Source organism: Cygnus olor, chromosome 1 (assembly GCF_009769625.2).
Source record: "Cygnus olor isolate bCygOlo1 chromosome 1, bCygOlo1.pri.v2, whole genome shotgun sequence".
Lineage (NCBI taxonomy): Eukaryota > Metazoa > Chordata > Aves > Anseriformes > Anatidae > Cygnus > Cygnus olor.
In genome coordinates this window covers 116,646,932-116,666,557 of record NC_049169.1, presented here as the reverse complement: position 1 = coordinate 116,666,557, position 19,626 = coordinate 116,646,932, and the positions used below count along the sequence as shown (strand labels likewise).

The 19,626-nt window shown below is 43.8% G+C and overlaps 1 protein-coding gene across 5 annotated transcripts in view; it reads right to left on the bottom strand.

Moving 5' to 3' along the window:
• The window catches only part of AGPAT3 (1-acylglycerol-3-phosphate O-acyltransferase 3), an 89,926-nt gene that overhangs the window by 16,212 nt on the left and 54,088 nt on the right, over positions 1-19,626 (bottom strand). Inside the window, exon 1 of one of the 5 annotated variants that reach the window (XM_040545441.1) lies at positions 5,380-5,397. The exons of the other annotated variants lie outside the window; for them this stretch is intronic. The gene's annotated coding sequence lies outside the window, so the exon portion shown is untranslated. Of the gene's footprint in view, positions 1-5,379; positions 5,398-19,626 lie in introns of those variants that run through there. 5 annotated transcript variants of the gene reach the window in all.

Sequence of the window (19,626 nt, the reverse complement as noted above, 5' to 3'; positions counted from 1 at the left end):
AAACTCAATCTGTAAAGAGCTTTGGCACAGAAAATTACCTCCCATGAATTAGCCAGAGCATTACCTCAGGCACAGGCCTCACCTATACCTGATGCAGAAAGCTGGGTGACGTGTGAACCAGCACAAAGTCATGGTATCTTAGACAAGTATGACACAACGCAAATCCCACCAGTACATATGTAACCCAACAAAATGTTTTAAACAAGCCATCTGACTGAGTTTATTCCAAACACCACGCTATCTGGCACTGTTGGGTACTAGAAGCCCTTTAATGAGGCCAGCCAGGCTGTCCAGACAGGCTGTCAAACCACATACTTTATGTCTCACCCAAAAAGTAAAGGCATGACCCTCATTTTCTGCCTCAGCCAAAGTTTGCTGAAAGTATTCGTGTTCTGTCATCGCGAGTGCTGCAAATGACCAGAACCACCAGTAGATGGTAACAAGCACACTTGACAAGCTGAGCATCCAAAAGTGATGCAGAAGTTCCCAAAGCCTGAAAATAAAGTACCTGCCAGCTGTAAGGAACCAGATGCCACCTGCTTACATGATGGTGCTATTTATAAAACTCAACAGCAATTTAACTTGGGAGAGCTTGTTTTCTTACTGTCTCTTCTACACCTCAGTTAGTGCCTTTCATGCAGTGTCTAGCCTTTTCACAATTAAAATCTGTTTGCATCATTAGTAATCTAGCCACTTCAGAAGCACATTACAGAGGAGGAAAATCTGTTTCAATATAGCAACTATTGTGCCTACCATAGAAAGCAAAGAGTTGAAAAAGCTGATACTGAAGCTTAGGATGAATAATCTAAATTCTCCCAGTGTTTTCCTATAAGGATGGAAGAAACATTTCTTCCACTAATAAATTACTTTAAGAACAGCTGTTGGGAAGCAGAAACTCACATTCGACATGAAGCAAGTGGAGCTCTCCTTTCCTCTCCCCTCCTTGAAGAGCTGCAGGGTACATTTGTCTCACGCAGCCAAAACCCCACACCGCCGCTCCCACACCACGCAGGAGGTACCTGTGGTACCCGGTGTTCGACTCCCTAACGCAGCAATGGGTTCATTTGTCTTTCAACCAGCACTTTCTTGTCACAAAATCATAGAATCAGCTAGGCAGGAAAAGGCCTTCAAGGTCATGTCCAATGACCAACCTGACCTACTGAGTCCCATCACTAAATCACATCTCTTAGCGGCATGTCCACATGTCTCTTAAATACCCCCAGGGGTGGTGACTCCATCACTCCCCTGGGCAGCCCACTCCAGTGCTTGGCCACCATCTCTGTGAGGAAATTCCTTCTATATCCAATCTAAACCACCCCAACTCCCAGTCCAACCAAGCCTGAAAGGAACAGCTTCCCTCTCTCTCTCTCCACACAGATATTTCTTTGCTGGTGCCTGTGCCCATCACAGGTGTCACTGTTCCTACTACCTTCCAAGGCACAGCTTGGTCCCTTTCAGACAAGGGCCAAAGTGCATACAAACAGCAAGGAGAACAAGAAAATTTCAAGTATTATCCTCAAATAAAGTGGATTGGCTGTACTTTCATGCCGCCTTTGCTTTGAGCAGAGTCTGAAGCGTGCTGCTGGTTGTCCTTTAAACTAAGGATGTTGCTGTGTTAGACCCAAAAGGACACATCACGTTTTACCCAAGGGGAAGCTGGAGACACTGTGGCATGTTGCTTCTCCAGTTTTCTGCGTGTGGAAGTAGGATTTATCACTCTTGTGCTCTGGGCATCGCCTTGCTCTGGCAGGACTCCAGAGCTGCGTGGCTCTGCTGGGGACACGGCCTGGCTGCCTCGTCAGCCCGCACCCCTGGGCACGTGGGGACTGCAGGCCTCAGCAGTACCACAGCCCAAGAAGAGGTGGTGTCCCTTTTGCGAGTCACTCATTTAACAGCACTTGATTTTTTTAAGATATCTATGAAGTTAATCTTAACCCAGGAATTCTTTATTTTTCTGCATTCCTGGCCATATAGGACAGACAGGCAGTTCAGGGCAGACCAACAGGCAAAGGACAGTCAGATCAGCAGCTGTTTTACTGAATCCCAAAGACAGGCTGGGAAGAGGATGGGGAAAGCACCACTTGCTGGAACAAGGAGCAGTGCTTCTGTATCTCATGAGCATATATGAAGATCAGCTGAGTGAAGCACCTTGGAAGTAAATATCTGTCCTAGCTTAAGACGGTGGGTCTCAGCATGGTTCAATTCTTTTGAGCATATTCACTGACGTGCTAGTAAAATCTCTCTTTCTCCCCTTCTTTCCCAAAGTAAGGGAAAATGAAACAGCAGCTAAAAGGTGTTTACATCTTCCTAAAAGGTGTTTAGCTGCCGACCAGGTTAAACCACAACATCTTCCCAACACTGGCCTTTCACCACACAACCCCCATTTCCTCCTGTATAGTCACACTGAGACCTGTGGGCACCTCTGGTACTCTCCCTGCTTTCACCACCTCACGAAGGGCCCACTTTTCACACATGCTGCAGGGGAGCACTAGTGTAAAACCCCAATCAAACCAAGTGGCAAACTCCCTTTACCTTTTAGTGCCTTATCTTGCAGGGTCACTTGACTTTATGAAAACCAGAGACCACTCCCCACAGTATTATTCTTCTCCAGTGAGAAAGTTCTCAAGTGCTCTGCATCTTTCTGAGCTCCCACCCTTATTTATACCACTCTCAACTAAAGGGCAAGAGCTGAGTCTTGAGGCTCCTCATTCACATGAATTTGCTGGTATCTTTAAGATGCTTCTTACCTCTCAGTAAAAATATCATCTTTCTCCTTTACCCAGCATTCTATATTCATGAATGTCCTAACGATTAACCTGCTCTGAGGCCTCCACCTCTCTGTTAAATGTGGCTGAAGTTTGCCACCAAGTTCAAAAGCCATTAGAAAGGAGAATGGCAGAGACAGCAAGATTGCATCAGCCTCATTTCATTAAGAAATCAGCTTAAAAGACAGATGCAGCATACGCGCTAATCACGTTACAGCCGTTTCAAGAAATATGAATTTCTTTGTGAACTCAAAAGTGAAAATTAAGCCATTAATCATTCTATACGTACAGTATTTCCAGTTTTAACTCCAGGCTTTAATTCATTTATTGTTGCCATGTTGTACAACCCTCTGAAATTCATAAGGTATGCATGAATACGAGCGTGAAATTACAAACTGGTCCACCAGTTCTAATATTCCAGCCCAGTGAGAATTCCCATGCTTGACAACCACAGAAGCTGCTGCAGCCAGTCCTTACATCTTTAGCCATTTGTCTTCAGTTTTCTGAGCATGCTCTGTTTCTATTCCCCAGCTGCTTCTGCTCTACTGTACCATATTTATCTCCACTTGTGAAACTAATTACTGACATCCTTTGCTCTGAACATGTTGCTCCCACCCTGAATTCTAGTATTTTACCTACCTCACATTTTTGCTAGTTGAGAAATCACGTGAAACCCTGTGATACTGAATTCTGCCATTTGCTCTTGTATTTTTCATGCTGGGTTTTTTAAGCCTCCTTGACGTTTGTATGACCTTGGCAAACCCTGTCTATGAAGAAAAACTTATAACGTTGCAAATGAAAAGCGGTACAAAAGGCACTTTGTTGGCCATATCTCATCGACAGTTTCCTCGCCGTTTTTCAGAATTCTACAAACTCTGCTTATTGAAAACACCGAAGGAAAATTAAAAAGCTATTTTTTGTTCAAAGTGAGGACGATTTGTTCCATGAGCTGCTTTGTGTGGATAAGCAGGACAGGTATGAATAGCAGCAGCCAGGAGTTGATGAAAACTTCTCTCAGTATACTTCCTACTTTCCAGTTTCCTCTAGTGACTCACTTCGCTTCTAAAGCCAGCTATGAAAATTAGTACCATAAAGCATCCTTTCCCTTACCTCCCTTTACAAGATCAGAAGATCCATGGGTAGTAATCAGCTATCCAACAGCCAAGGCAGAGATGTGACGGAAAGCATATAATGCCACCGCCTGGCCCTGTTTGGTGGATAAATTGAAGTAAAGGTCCCAGTCTCATCAACCTCGCATCTCTCAGAGGTACTACATTGCCATAGGGGCAGTGAATTATTGTCCTGGACATTTCTGGGACACAACACGCAAGAACATGCCGGTTATTTAACGAGTTGTGTTGAATGCTTACAAGTTACTTTCTCAGTTATCTCTAAGAAACTTTTCCCTTGCAGAACATACAATGCTCTTCTAGCTAAAAGCCAAAAGAGCAGTGGCTATCCAGCCTTTGAAGGTGTAAAGATACAATCACAGCAAACATTCCCACTGTAAGAAAATGCTCAGGAAGAAAGTAGGTAATCGATAGTCTTCCTCTTCATCCACTGTACCACATTTCCTTCCAGGACAAGGAGCCTAACCCACACGATGCAGAAGAATTACAAAACCAAAAGGACAGTAATTACCCAGGGTTTTGCACCAGACTTCAACAAAGCAATCTGAGGCTCCTGCCCACTCTGCCATGTCACCACTAAAAGCAGTCTCCCCTCAGGCCTGATTTATTTTAGAAGTGCAGTTTTGTAAGAACCACTGGCAACAAGAGCTATGTAAGTAGCTAGAAAACATAGCTTAAATCAACAGCAGTTAGTCAGTAAAACTAGAAAGCAAGTGAAAGGAAATAAGGGGTAAAAATAGTTTTGGTATCAATTTGAACAGCCTGTACTAAGGATTCTCCAGATATACTGTAAAATAATAGGCTACTACTCAACCACATCCCAGACGGCATGACATACTATCTGCCATAGACCTAGCATTTAAAACGTAAGCACGGCAGGAAGATTATCTTAGTTTCTGATATGATATAGATTTAATTTCTCTGCGCATCCCTCAATGAAATGAAAGGCTGGTTCAGAGTTCGTTAAAAAATCCTGCTTGTCATGAATTTCCAAAATCAAGGTGTATGGAAGAGAACATTACACCAAACTCTGGTCACAAAGATGCAGATTTGTTTCCAAGTTGTGAGAACTACAAATATGATCTTAAATAGAAAAAAAAAGTTGCTGAATTACCACCGTGAGAATTTATTCGTTGAAATTTTGTCACTCTTGGCTTTGAAACAGCAAGACACAGTTTCTAGAAAAGGTTAAGAGTGAAAGATTATCTCCACTATCTGTCTCAAATACGTTCAATTTAATGGTCTGGATCTACAACCCATTAAATCACAGAAACTTCCAGTATTGTCAATAGGTTTGGCTCGGTATCTTTAGAGATTTTTGATGAGTTTATTGGTGAGATTAGTCTATTTACAGCATACAGGAAGACTTTTGCTTGACTCATCATCCTAATGAGACGCTGGTATATCAAGGTCAAAAAAAAAAGCTGTGTACATTGCTCTGACATTCATCATCATTTAATAGGCGTGCAGACTGAAGAAATTACCTGGAGAAATTACCCGTAGCGGAAGAACATGAAATAAAGCATAGCAGACAACTCTAGGCATGATGTGATGGTCACTCTAGACAACAGCAGTCAGAGCAATAAAGCTTTCTGTAAACATAAGAAACTGTTAAAAGATCAGAAAGCAAGCCACATGAGGTACTCACACCCTCAGCAGAAACACCAGTCCCCTGCTCCTGCTTCCTCCACTCTTTGCAACTCTTTAATGTTATTATTACAAGACTATGAACTTACTATGCTTCAAGAGAGAGCAGGTTACAAAATAAAACACGGCAGTGAATAATTTCCACATACCAGCGAGCACCGCTGAGGAGTGACCACAGAAAGCCACCTTTTCACCTCATAGTCCCACTCTAGGAGATGGCCCAGCTGTGGGGCAGCCTTTCTATGCAGTGCCATCTGCTGAGTACCCCACCACCCCCTCTGCCCTATGAAGAGCATCCAGAAGAGTCCTATGGGACTTCAGCCCAGAGATCCTGCCTGCTTTTAAAACGTGGGGCAGCTTCCTATCAAGATATACATCACTCAAAATAAATGAATAAAAATCAAGATAACCAGTTGTTTAACTTGTATTTTAGAGACAGAAGACCACAGACAATGTGAACAAAGTAGAGAAAAACATTCGAAAGACTTGATGGAACCAGAAGGGGATAAAGCAGCTCCTGATACTACTTATCACTGCACTGGAGGGGCAGCCTTCCCTTTCTTTCCTGCCCTAAATGAAATGTTATCAGTATGATTAAGTCTCCTCGCTAGCTGCAGAAAGCACTGTTAATGCCTCTGCTAGAGGTGAAATTATATTTTCTTAACTTGTTGCTACAGCATTACAGCTGCAAACACAAACAATATTAAAATGGCTATTCTCCAAATTTGATTTCAACCATTTCCTTTTATTGTACTCAGCGCATGCAAAAAAAAAAAAAAGAGCAAGTACGCACAAATTCAGTTTCTGCTTAACATACATCCCCAGTTAGCTCAGCCTCTATTTAAACAAATGGATCAGATAACTGAAATGAATCCTGACTTGCTTAGAAGAGTGCTGACCGCAAGGCAGCCACCACAAGGAAGAACTGCTTGGGAAACCTCTCTCATCGCAGGCATCTATCTGTGAAGAAAGCAGGGGTATTTTTGTAAGTATTTGCTCATGACATGAAAACTGAGTGATGGTGTTGCAAGTTCACTGGGTAAAACCAGCCCAGATGACTTCAGTGATGCTCAGCCCAAACAGTGAACGCAGGTGACATCATTTTTTCCATAGTGCACTTTGCTGCAGCTGTGAGACACTACAGGATTCTCGTTTTTGCTGTCCGGTGACAAGGCCTGGCTGTGCGTGGATGTACGTCGTATTTATTTCAGGAGGACAAAGAGTCTTAAGGTTTAGAAAACTCAGGACAGTTTCAATTACAACACTTCATTCACAACTGCTTGTAGGTGTTGGTGTGCCAGTTCTCCCCGTACACACGCAACACCACTTGCCATCTTTCAGTCTGCAGTCTGGCACTTTCGCTTCGCTATAAGCAATGCTGACGGGGTTTTTTTTTTGTTGGTGGTGGTTCTGTCAATCATTTTTTCCTAAAACTGTATTATTACAAAAAAACGTAATTGCATGTAAAATTTAGAGTAGATAATTTGAAAACTCTGCAAACTTGTCGCATTTCTCACAGGTACACATGGGCTTATGGGTATGTACTTAGAGATACTTGGAAGAGCCCTTGCAGAACTCAGCCTTAAGAAACCATGCCTTAAACGTGAATGTTATTAATTACAGAGATCTACCAGACTGCAAGCATTTGAGTTCAAATTTGAGTTCTGTGACCTGCTTGCTATCAAGAAGAAAAATAACAACAACCACCACCACATATAATTTTGTTCTGTGTGGTATACAACTAGACTCATTTTGAAAACCAGACAGACAGATGTTACTCCTGGTTTCATCTTTAATGGAAGGGGACAAGCCAACAGTTAAGGGCAAAAAATATAAGTTATTCAACTCTGGTTGACTGAACCAGAAAGAAATTGCTCTTTAGTAAGCCTTACTGCAGTGCAGCTAAGCTAAACTGCAGGTGAAGGTGCACATTTTAATGCACCAGCTTCCCAAAGGGTGCCTGTGGTCCCACACCTCTCCTCCATGTGGAGTATTCCTATGGGCTACACGGGGCTTGTCTTTGCAGCACCACAGAAGTTAACCTCGCAGATATTACCTCTCTAGAAGAGGTGAGTAGGCGGCCTCTGCTGCAGAGGCAGAGATGTAAAAAAAATCAACCCAAGGCAAGAGGGACTCGTGTTCTTGCAGCCTTTGGCATGGCAGGGCACAGTGGGAAGGGATGCCTCCAGCTTTCGTTCAGGGAGAGGGGGAAAAACAAGGCTGCAATTCGCAAGGGAAAAAAGAAAAAGGAAAAAACAGGGCATAAAACAGCACAGAGCAAGATATCTGATGATGCAACGCATGAGCTTGAACACTGTCTGTATTCCGTGTATGTTAAGACACAAACAGGAACTACAAACAGCTTTCCAAGTTCCTCGTGGCTCCGGACAGGCAGTTAAATATGACTCTGTCAGAGATGACTGTTGAACAACTTTTGCCAGTCTTGCTCCTCTTAGGAACTTGTAAGCTTCCCCCTACCCTTCTTTGTTTGTGGGGGGCTATTGGTTCCTCTTTGCCACTGTAGCCAAAGCCCAGAAGTTCCTGTTCCCACAATGGGAGACCTGGGGTGCAAATCCTTGCTAGCTCCCTGGTTCCCTCTCTCCCTTCTCTCACATCACACCCTCCTTTTTGTTGCACATCCCAGCAGCTTGCTGGCTCTGTAAGGCGTCCCACTGCATGCCACGGCGCTGCTGTGCCATTCAGCCACTGTGCCCAGCACTACAGGCACTGCCTTCCCATTAGGGTCTTCAGTCAGTACGTCAACCCCAAATCCTGAAAAACGTTGTCAAGTTTCCAGATCACACAGGTTTAGGGAGTAAGAGCAGGCTGGGAGAAGCTCTTGGACAACTTAGCACGCTCCTGCAGGTCTAACAGTTCCACTTCAGGTCTCCGACTGACAGCCAAGTAATTTCTGTCCCCCTAACAGCTCGCTGCAATCTCATTCTGAGTGCAACAGCAAGGTCTTCTGCCCCGTTTCAAGTGCAACAGACAACAGGCAACGCTGGGATCTTAAAATTAACTTTTTAGGTGTTTAAAATCATGCCACCAGGATGCAATACCTGCCATGCAGTACCGGATGGGATTTCTCCCATTTAGCACCATCTAGGTGCTAAACGCTCCCTCTCTTTTCCCAGCCAGGTTCACTCCTCAGTGGGATCCCAGAAAGAGTTTCCGTGGCATCTGCAAACACCTTGCACCTCTTCACCCCCTATATGTGAGGCAGCGGGTACCTGTGAGAGCCAACAGCTAGGTGGAGCTTACTGCATGGCTCGGCAGCAGCTCACACAACATTTAAACGCTGCACTTGCGATAAACGAAACCGCCAGCAGCATCACAAAACATGCAAGCAGTTTTGAATGCTTGCCATGAAAAACAAGCCAGCAAACCTCTAACAACCACGGTATCTGCACGCTTCTGACTTGCTCCCAAAGTTAAACCGGAGACACAGGAAATCTTTTCCTTAATGACAACAACGTACAGCTTTAGGATGCTGTAGATGTAGAGCAGGACCCCACAGGCACCTATCGATTGCCTGCTTGCTTGCGCTGCGCATGGTTGCTGCTGCTGGCAGGTGAAGCTTCCCGAGCTGCGACTTACCAGCTTGGGCACAGTGCCACAGTGAGGTGGCTTTAAGGCTTCTGGGTCTCAGCTGGCCAAAGTGGAAGGTGGACAGAGTGGAACAACAGCCTACAGCTGTCCATGCAGATCTGCTCTGATACCCCTCTTAGTACCTCTTGCTCAAGCCTCAGGAGGAGCTGAGAGACACCTCTCTCTCATAGAAAGGAAATGATATAAAATATTTCTCCATCACACAGCAGCAGGATTAAGTGCCTGCAAACACACACGCCCAATCCAATGGCTGGGACTGGAAAATGTTTCCACATGACAGAGGGCCCCAGACCCCTGGGGAGGGGGAGCAGGAGCCAATCTACTTCTCATTGGACCTGTCTTAGCCAGGTCAAGCACTCACGCTTTGGATGCTCTGGAGGTGTGGCAGATTTGGTGGGTAGCAGTGTACTAACACCCTCAAACAGGGCTCCTCAGCTGGTCTCAGTATGGCAAAGCAGAATTCCACACGGGCATGCTACAACATATATATAACATGCAGAGGATTTATCAGCAATCTCCAGAAGAGCAGCTGTAGGCCTCACAGACTTTCATTTTAACCCAGGAGCTCTGCTAGCATATGGGAGGAAATGGTCTGTACGTAATTACCATTGTAATCAGGGACAGGGTGCGAACTGCAAGTTAGGAGAGCATGGACTCCACAATTTACACATAATGTCACAAGGCTGGGCTGGCCATAATAAACGTTCTTATCAAGTCAGCACATTATTTATTCCATCACACTGCTGTTTACACGCCTATGTGAATGCTACTGAGTATCTGTGATCCCATAAATATGTGATAAAATTTGCATTTTGACAGAAGCATGAATCCTTTTTTCAGGCAATGCGGCAAGAATATCAAATCTTTTCCCTTTCCACAGAAGTAATTGATGTCATTTGAATTTCTCCTGTTCAGCCAAGGCACAGATTATCAAATACACAGTAATAGGAAAGTCAGAATTTATCTGATCTATACTCTCTTCCAAAAGGACAAAAAGTAGTAATTCTTCCCAACTCTTAAATGGCTTGGATCCGATCCTTGCTTTACATTTAACTTCACAAACGCTAAAGAAAATATACCTGTGATGGATTTTCATTTTATCTGACTTTTGTTCTCTTCAGCTCCCTGTTATTGTGTCATAAATACCTTGAATACTGGGGCATGGTTCCACTGACCAGCAATGGTGCTACCAACAGTGCCAGAGGGGCTCAGATCCAGCACCACACACACATGTACAGAAATAAAGCTCAGGCTTTTAGTTTGATTTCTAAAAAAAAAAAAAAAAAAACCACATTCCAGTTGACGAAAATGATGAAAGAGGACTGAGATCAAAACTTACTATATATTCTATTACAAACATGCAACTAACCACAGAAATAACTCATGCTATAAGTTGCCTCAGTGAGCTCTTCTCAATACAGCTGAAAAACAGTACTTTTATTATTCTGAAGAGCTCAGGACTTTTGCCCCACCTGACTGGGGGTCAAGTCAAGATTTAAGCACCAGGAAATCACATTCTGCATTTAGCGGCTCTATTATTTTCAGCCTTTCCTATGGAGCAAATGCTTATGCTTACATTTTCCCCTCAAATGCAAGCACTTTCAATTCCTGCTGTGAAGAAAGACTTTTTGCCTTAATTACTTCTGGTTTCGATAGAGCTAGCAGGTGTAGAGAGACTATTTTCTTCATTTCGCCTAGTTCATTCAAAGTTGAAAACCCGACTGGGAGTTGAAGAAGGAAAGAGTCTCTCACAATCTCTGTACCAAAAAACAGGTGGGAGAAAATAAGGTCTCAATTTTAAATGGGGCGAGACTTTCCGTGGTACTTAAGTCTTGTTTTTCCCCTCACAGTAGAGTTCTGTTCTGAAAGTGAGCATGTTCTGGCCATGGTTACTCCTTTTTTTAGTGAAAAATTCTGTTCAGAGGAGATTTTCAGGCTTCCAAAGCCTTTCATTTTTTCTGGAATTATAAAACCAGGTAAGTTTGCCTTTATAGGTGAAAATGTGTTCTTATGAATACAAAAATCTGAAACTACATTAATTATGATTGGTATAATAAAACGATTTGGTCAAATTGATGTCTAGATGTTGACAAGAGCCCTTTTTAAGCATTAAATGAATGCTATGGGGAAAATGCTAACACATACATTTGTCACTACCTTGACTCCTACCATACTTTCTAACTTACATTAATCTCAACTTCAGTTTGGTACCAAGTCTCTCCTTAGGTCCCAAATACTGAAGTTTGAACAGGTTAAAGACGCTTCGTCTGTGTTTTTTTTGTTTGTTTTTAAAGCAGGTTAAAAAAATATTTCGGAGAGAAACTTTAGGGTTTCTCCATTTCCAAGCAGAGATTTACAATCTGACAAAGATTTGCTGGAGCACCCTTTTCCAAACCACCTGCTCCTATTTGTACAGCTCATAAGCTGCTAAAAAATTCAGAGCACCTATGGCCTCTTTGAATACAGAAAGTCACTGCCTGTCAGAGCACTAGCCATCAAGTAGTTTGTAGAAGCAGTAAATAACAGAGTAATTAGCCACCTCAAGTGATTTCATTAAAACTTGAGATTTTTTTTTTCTAGATAGTCAGAATAAATCTCATAACATCAGTAATTCAGCACTCCTCGCAGTACAGCAAAGGGTCTAGGGAGCTACAAGTGAAAAATTGTGCAAAAATGCATCATGTGGAAAATATCGCCTGCTTTCAGGTCAGCGTATTGCTTCCTCCATGACAAGTGTGTGGCTCCCAGCTGTCCCTTGGAACTAGTTCTGACCTGGAGGGACATTTTCCAAAGTGAGCCATACAACTGCAAAACAGAAAATCTGATATATGTTACTACTGAGGTCAGCAGTAAATTCAGTCTGAGAACCGCAAAGAGAGCGCAAACCTTCAAAACCGCAGCTTCCCTGGATCCTTTTGGAGTCAGGAGCAGGGAGGATGCCCAAACTTTATTCTCAAGACTTCTGCCTCAAGTTCAGCTCAGGTAGGTAAGAGCAGGATGAAGATGGCAGCCTTGAAATGCAGAGAGCTCAACAGCTGAGAGCAGGGAAGGCAAAAGGTTGAATACAGGCACAAAGCAGCACAGGGAAGCAGAGGCCACCCTCAGACCATGCTTCCCTCTGTGATTTGTACATTTGAATTTGCAACGAACGTGAACAGGTTTTCTGTTCATCACTCTCCACCTCCAAGCCAATATATTTAGCACACTATTTCCCTCCCCTCACTATATGCAACTACAGTAGTTATTTATATGTCAGAAGAAATCCTCATCACTACTTCCCCCCCCCCCCCATTTGCTGAATCTGTGGAGTAAAATGACAATCTGGTGTTCTGACATCAATTTGATAGCTACTACCATGTCACAGAGGCATCATTAATGTCACCACCACCACACTTTGATTTAGTCAGGCAGGAGATGCTTAATAATTGCCAAGAAAAAAAAAAAAGAAAAAGACAACTAAATTTGGCTACTCATTTCCCAACTCTGGGCGCAGGAAGGAAGCCGCATCCACCCGCCTGCACATTTCATGTTGCTGCAGCTCCTTCGCTCTGCCCATGCATCGGTGTCCTGGTTTCAGTTAGGACAGAGTTAATTTTCCTCCTAGTAGCTGGCAGGGTGCTATGTTTTGGATTAGAATGAGAAGAGCGCTGATAACATGCTGATGTTTTAATTGTTGTAGAGCAGTGCTTACACCAAGCCAAGGACTTTTCAGCCTCTCTCTGTCCTGCTAGCGAGCAGGCTAGGGATGCAGCAGAAGCTGGGAGGGGACAGACCCAGGACAGCTGACCCAAACTGGCCAAAGGGGTATTCCATACCATCTGACGTCATGCTGAACAATATATAGGGGTGGCTAGCTGGGGTGGAGGGGGGGCCGGCTGCTCGGGGATAGGCTGGGCATCGGTCAACGGGTGGTGAGCAATTGCATTGTGCATCACTTATTTCGTACACATTATTAGTAGTAATACTATTATTATTATTATTATTGTTGTTATTCTTTTCCCTGTCTTAATAAACTGTCTTTATCTCAACTCACAGGCTTCACTTTCCCGTTTCTCTCCCCCATCCCGGAGAGGGAGGGGGGAGGGTGAGCGAACGGCTGTGTGGTGTTTGACTGCCAGCCGGGCTAAACCACAACAATCGGCTTCCTCCGACTAGACTTGTTCCCAGTAGGCTAGCAAAGCAATCACTGGTCAATCCAAAAATTTCTCAGACACATCAAGAGGATAGTAAACCTAAAATATCCCTGACTTATCTCATCTCCTCACCACGTAAACTTCTATTTTCAGCAGCGCAGCCTCTATTATTGATCTCTTGAGAACAAGAAAGGTTTCGTTTTTAATTCTCCCCTTGTCATAGCAATATGCACTAAGTAGAAAGTTTATTTAGTGAAGTGCATTTGACGCTATTCCTGAACACAAGATACAAAATAGTATCCTAATGGTTTGTGAGTTTTATTTTTAAAGTAATTTCCCAAGAACTCAAGTTTCCCATCAATCTTCTGTCACTACAAGCCACTTCCCTCAGTTGTGTTTTCTCCTAAAAAAGTTTTGAACAAGAGCTATTGTATTTTAAGAACATTTTTTTCTTGACACTTCTTTTCAAGCTATCATTTCTATTTAGTTCTCTCTCATAGCTTCTTCCTCTCCTCATTGTCAATGCACTCTTGACATCTATACTCTGATGGCATTTTTGTCTTCTTACCTACTCCCATATATACGGCTAATTTGTCTCCTCAATTTTTCCCTGTGTGACAGCTCCTGTGAGCACTTTATGACCTTTGCTACACATCCCAAAAATTGGCTTTCAGCTTCTAGCTTTATACATAAACTGGACTGTAAAAAAGCGACCAGAATACATGCATGACGCTGACGCGGCGTAAATTACCTCAGAACAGCTACTGATGAGCATGTATTCCAGACCATGGGACAAGTGGGAGAAGGAGAGAGATCCCAGCTGTTGACCACATCTTTTTTCCTGGCAGATTCCTACTGCAGGATGAGGGTGGGTCTTCATAAAGACAAGGCCGAACTGGATGCGAGCATGAGATACGGTTCTTCCCTTTCTAGACATAAAGGCTGCCAACAGCCAAAACCCATAGGCTGCTTCCAGATTTTCTTCAGTTTCAAGACCACCAAACTTCAGACGTTTGGTTTGCATTTTGAACCGGCCTCTCCCAAGAAGCAGCCTCCAGAATACCTCCCTATTGCTCGCTTTTGGATGCTGACTCATGAGAAGGCCCATCAGCTCCTCAAACTCTGGGTATGGTTACTGGCCTTAGTATGGCACCACCTTGAACGTTACAATCCTCTCCCACCTGGTCGGTCACCCTCTGGGTGCCTGCACCCAGGCACATCCAATGCCAAGGCAGGCAGCACCAACCTGGCTGCCAGGAGCCACGCCTGCCATGGCACACGTCCTGCAGCACCAGGGGCCTGTGTCCAGCCAGGCACACATCCCCCAGGCATATCTCACAAGCGCCACACTAAGAGAGCCCAGACGCAATGGTCGGGGGTCAGACTCACCACCACCGCCAGCCCTTCACCTGCCCAGAACTTCTTCTGAAAGCAACAAGCAGCGAAGTCCGCTCCTTGCCTCCCTTCTCTCTTTTCAGATGGCAAAAGACGACACCAATTTGTACTACTGCTAACTGCATTAACAATGTACATACTGTGGTATAGCACGGAACAAAATGCCCAGGGATGCTGAGGAAATCCCATCCCTGTATGTTTTCAAAACCCAGCTGGACAGAGTCCTGAACAATCCAACCTATTTGCGAAATAAGCCTTGCTGAAAGCCTCCCCAAACTCAAAAGGCACACTCTGGAGGTCTCACCTATGTGTTCCATCTATATGTCCTTCTACTTTTTCACCATTACTATTTTTTTAATGAATGCTTGTAAAACTCTGGGCCTTCGATTATGTCCCACTAGGAAAAAAGGTGTTGAGACCTCATATTTGACCATGGGAGACCACTCTGAGACCCCTTCCCTCCCTCCCTAAAATGTCATCAAGGGCATTCATCAGCAAGGCAGGCAATGCATTTTGAGTAATAATAATTAAATCCAAGCTGCCCGCTTTCACTCCACTTCCCAGGTGGTTTTTGCAGCCTGCAGTGAGCTTTATGTTGCCATGGCTACTCTTCCAAGCAGTTCACCCCTCCTTTAAAACTAATCACTTCCCAGTTGCAGTATACACATACCCTATCAGGTAACTCAGCCACAGATTTTTTTTTTTTCCCTCTACCAGCTCTGTGAACCTGAATTTTGATTTAAAGCAACTCCACCCATTTTTCTTCTCAAGATAGATGCAAGTTAAATATTACTTAGGGCATTTCTTTCATTAAGTTCTTCAACAGCATTAAGAAGCTGGTCTCTCTTCTCGTATCTTCCAAAAAGGTCCATGGTGGAGCAGCCACTGCAATAGGCACAATCAGCAAAGTCCCTCAGGTCAACTTGTTTTGTGTTCAAGAGTAAAAACAGGCTGTGCAGTGTTGACAGCCACTCTTCCAGTCTTTTCTCCAGACTTTAATTTCTCGTCTTTTCCCCTCGTTACAACTCCGACAAACACATCGGGATCGCCGTTTTGCTCATGCATAACAACTGCTCTGGTTGCACAGAAGAGCTGGAGGAGTTGGCCATTAATCATTACAAAGCAGCCTGCTGAAGAAAGGAATTTAGTAAGTGGTTCCAAAAGGCTGGTTACCTACAAATTTGCAGTTTTGTGTTGACTGACACTTTTACAAGCTCACATCTCTGTAGATGCATGATATCAGAGAACACCCAAATTTATGTCTCAACATTTCCCTAAGGCAAGGATCTTAACGGCACCTTTCTCCTTTCTTTGGCTACCTCCACAAAGCTTGTGGGAATCCAAATATTCTGAAGACCCTCTATCCCGCCTCCACCTACCAGCCAAGTGTGGTTGGAAAGCTCTGTGAGTTCAGAACATATGACTGAGGGGATGGACTTAGAGAAATGTTTTAGAACAGCCCAACAGTGTAAGTTTTATTGCCATAGCGAAGCAGGCTGAAAATCTGCCAAGCTCAACCCCTTCAAACCACCAGATTTAAATACAGAGCAATGCTGTCAGCCTGGATGAACTCACAGTTTATGCACACGGGCGTAGTCACAAACTCCTTTGGGTAATGAGTTTTTAGATATTTAAGATTTCCATGTTTGCAGATCCATGAACAGCAGCAACAGCACAGAAATAACCCCCTGAAATCCACATTCAGAATACTGCTCAAAGCTTCAACTTCTCCATAATTCACAATTTGAATACCCTGCACTCTTAAAAGAGCACAGTTTGGTGCTGCACCTGTGTTAGGAAGACACTGGCAGTCTAATCTGTAGGCACTCATCTCATAGACAGTTACTGAGTCAATGAAGGACACCTATCTTCTCAGTACTTTAGTTTAACCTGCCTAAATATAGCAGCAGAATTTATAGGGGTTTTATACCGGTGTGGTGATATTTAAATCACAGCAGCCCATAGGTAAGGGACACATTATCCACCAATACTAGATCTTATGTTTTATCACAACACACAAAGTGCAACAATCTCTACAGATGCACCCAAAAAAATGAGCTTCTGTACTGTGCTCAGATCTGTTCTTCCTCTGCCTCCCTTAATGATGGTGCAGACCATTTACCCAGGAGGGCAAACAACATTTGGGGGTGCATTTACCACAGCACAGCTAGCTAGCCAAAGGAGGCAATTCTCCCTCTCCATTTAGCATTGGTGTAGCCTCACCTTGAATATTGTGTGCAGTTCTGGGCTCCACAAAATAAAAAGGTCCTTGAAAGCATCCAGAGGAGGGCAACGAAGCTGGCCAAGAGGCCAGAAGGAATGTCCTGTGAGGAGAGGCTGAGGACACTTGGGACGTCCAGCCTGGAAAAGAGGAGGCCAAGGGGTGACCTCGTTTCTCTCTGCAACCTCCTGAGGAGGGGAAATGGAGAGGGAGGCACTGGCCTCTGTTCCCTGGTCACCGATGACAGGACGCAAGGGAATGGCACAAAGCTGGGCCGGGGGAGGGTCCAAGTGGACATTAGGAAACATGTCTTTACTGTGAGGGTGGCCAAACACTGGAACAGGCTTCCTAGAGAGGTGGTTGATGCCCCGTGCCTGTCAGTGTTCAAGAAACATTTGGACAATGCCCTCAGTAACGTGCTTTAACTTTTGGGTAGCCCTGAAGTGGTCAGACAGTCGGACTCGATGACTTTTGTAGGTCCCTTCCGACAGAACTATCCTATCTCACCACCGTTCTCTACAGTGAACTTGTCAACCAAAGCATGCTTCTTCTCTCCCCCACCGTTTTGTTTTGAGAAAAATGCCAGCTTCTCAACCCCAGAAACGCCATCGGCTTCACAAGCACCGTAAGCTGTGCCTGCTTAGAGCTTAAGCTCTTTGCTCTGCTACCAGGCGCAGAGCAAGGACAGAGAGGCCTGGGGACACCGCGTGTTTCACCCACCGTCCCGCTGGAAGGGCAGAGCAGGCCCAAGTGCTGAAGGCCTTGACTTGCACGGCACCAACCCTCTTTGCATTTTCAAGTCTTTTTAAGAGCTGGTGAGGTAGACTAGTGTTTAGATATGCGAACGTGCTTAGTATGGATGAGGCATCTGCTTTTTAAATTTTTCCCCCGAAGGCCCGCCTCTCTGAAAAGGGCACTCTCCCCCCTTCAACCACGCAGGAAAGATGGGGGCTCATCAGGGAGCAGGGCTCTTCCATCAGCTGTGCTGCTCCCATAAGAGTTTGGGAAGTGATACGAAAACAGTAACAGAAGATCTGGCTATTCCTTTTTGCCTACTTATTTTCCCCAGAAGTGAATCTTTCTTTAAAACAATATTTTAATAGGCAGCCAGTATACAGACTTCCCCTGTGCTATCCTCTTCCGAAAAAAACACAAATCAAATACCAAACTGACAGGAGGAGAACTTTAAGTTCATATTTGATTAGCGTAGCATTTACACTGCAGTAATTCCCCAAGTCCTCCACCATCCTGAGGTCCAGCTTCAACAGGCTCTGTACAGACACAGGAAGTGCCTGGCCCCTTGGTGTGTAAATCATTCCTCTAACTCATACAAAGTAGAGATCTCCAGGTTATTCCACCTAAAATACCAGATTGATGGCAACTAAAACATTCATTGTACAATGCAAATATTCACTCCAAGCACACAGTGATGGCAAATGCTAATAAAATCCAAGTGAAGCTGAAGATAGATGACATGAGAGATCACATGCTAAACTATTATTTCAAATACCTGAAATCAGGAGAGCAAGCCACAATTATGATCAATAAAGCAAATAAAACAAATGGCCAATTAGGCATCTCATTAAAACTCCTTGAATATACATGCAATTACAGCATAGGCCTCCCCCTTTCTCAATCTTTCTCAAAAAATGCTAAAGTACTGCAGTACACAAGACAACAGTATAACAGTAGCCAAAACTCTGATTTGAATTATTCTGCTCTCAATTCTGAAAAATAGATTCATCAAATCTAACCATTAAGCAGCTACATTCATGGCAAGTCCAGGCATTTCAACACAGGACTGAAGTTACAAGGCAGGGCCAGGAACATGGTCAAATCATCAAGTTAAATTACCTTAAGTTCTAATAAGAAGTATACCAAGCAATCTAACTAAAAACATATTAGTATTTCAGGTTCCTTTGCTGGCCAAATGTTAGCTTGGAATGGCTCAAAAAAAAAAGAAAAAAACGGAACAAAAAAAAAGCAAAAAATAGAGCAGAGGATTATAAGTTTATCCTATATATTAAGTGATTACAAGCACATATAGAACGATAAATCCATTATTTATGCACTAAGCAATCTGTTGATTAGTGAGGAAAGAAAATTATTTTAGGGTCTCATGTTGTGGGGTGACTTTAACCAAACAAATTCCCGGTGGCAGTAATGCCTTGCAAAAGAAAATCCGCAGTCTCATGTTCTTGTAACAATTTCTGTGGACTTCAGTTTCGTACTACAACCTGTATATACAATGGATTGCTCAGTATATTTTGAGGTGTTCATAGCAATACCAGAATGAGCCTGTGTGTGGAAGTGTAAGTGTGAAGATGCTTGTGAGGTCTCTGGACTATTTTACATACAGTCTCCTGAAATCACAGGCAGTCGTAACTGTTACAGTCCCTTGCATATCTATCACAGCTACCTGAGCCTTCACGTATCTGAACAATGCTTTTTTTCCATTATTATTACTATTATTTTTCTGTTCTGGAAGAGCACGCTGGCTGGATTTCCTGAGTTGTTGCTGAGGTTGGCAGTGTTCTTGCATCAGGTTCACAGCAAGGGAACCAGCCCCAGGTGCCTGAACGCTGCCAACTAAATCCCAGAGTACCAAAGACCCTTTGCTTCCTCAGATGAAATCTTTGAGAGTTTGAACTACATTTAGCCCAGAAGGTGACCAAAATGCCTCCTATCCAGCAAGTTAATAAGGCTGCTCCAACCCAGGAGAAGCA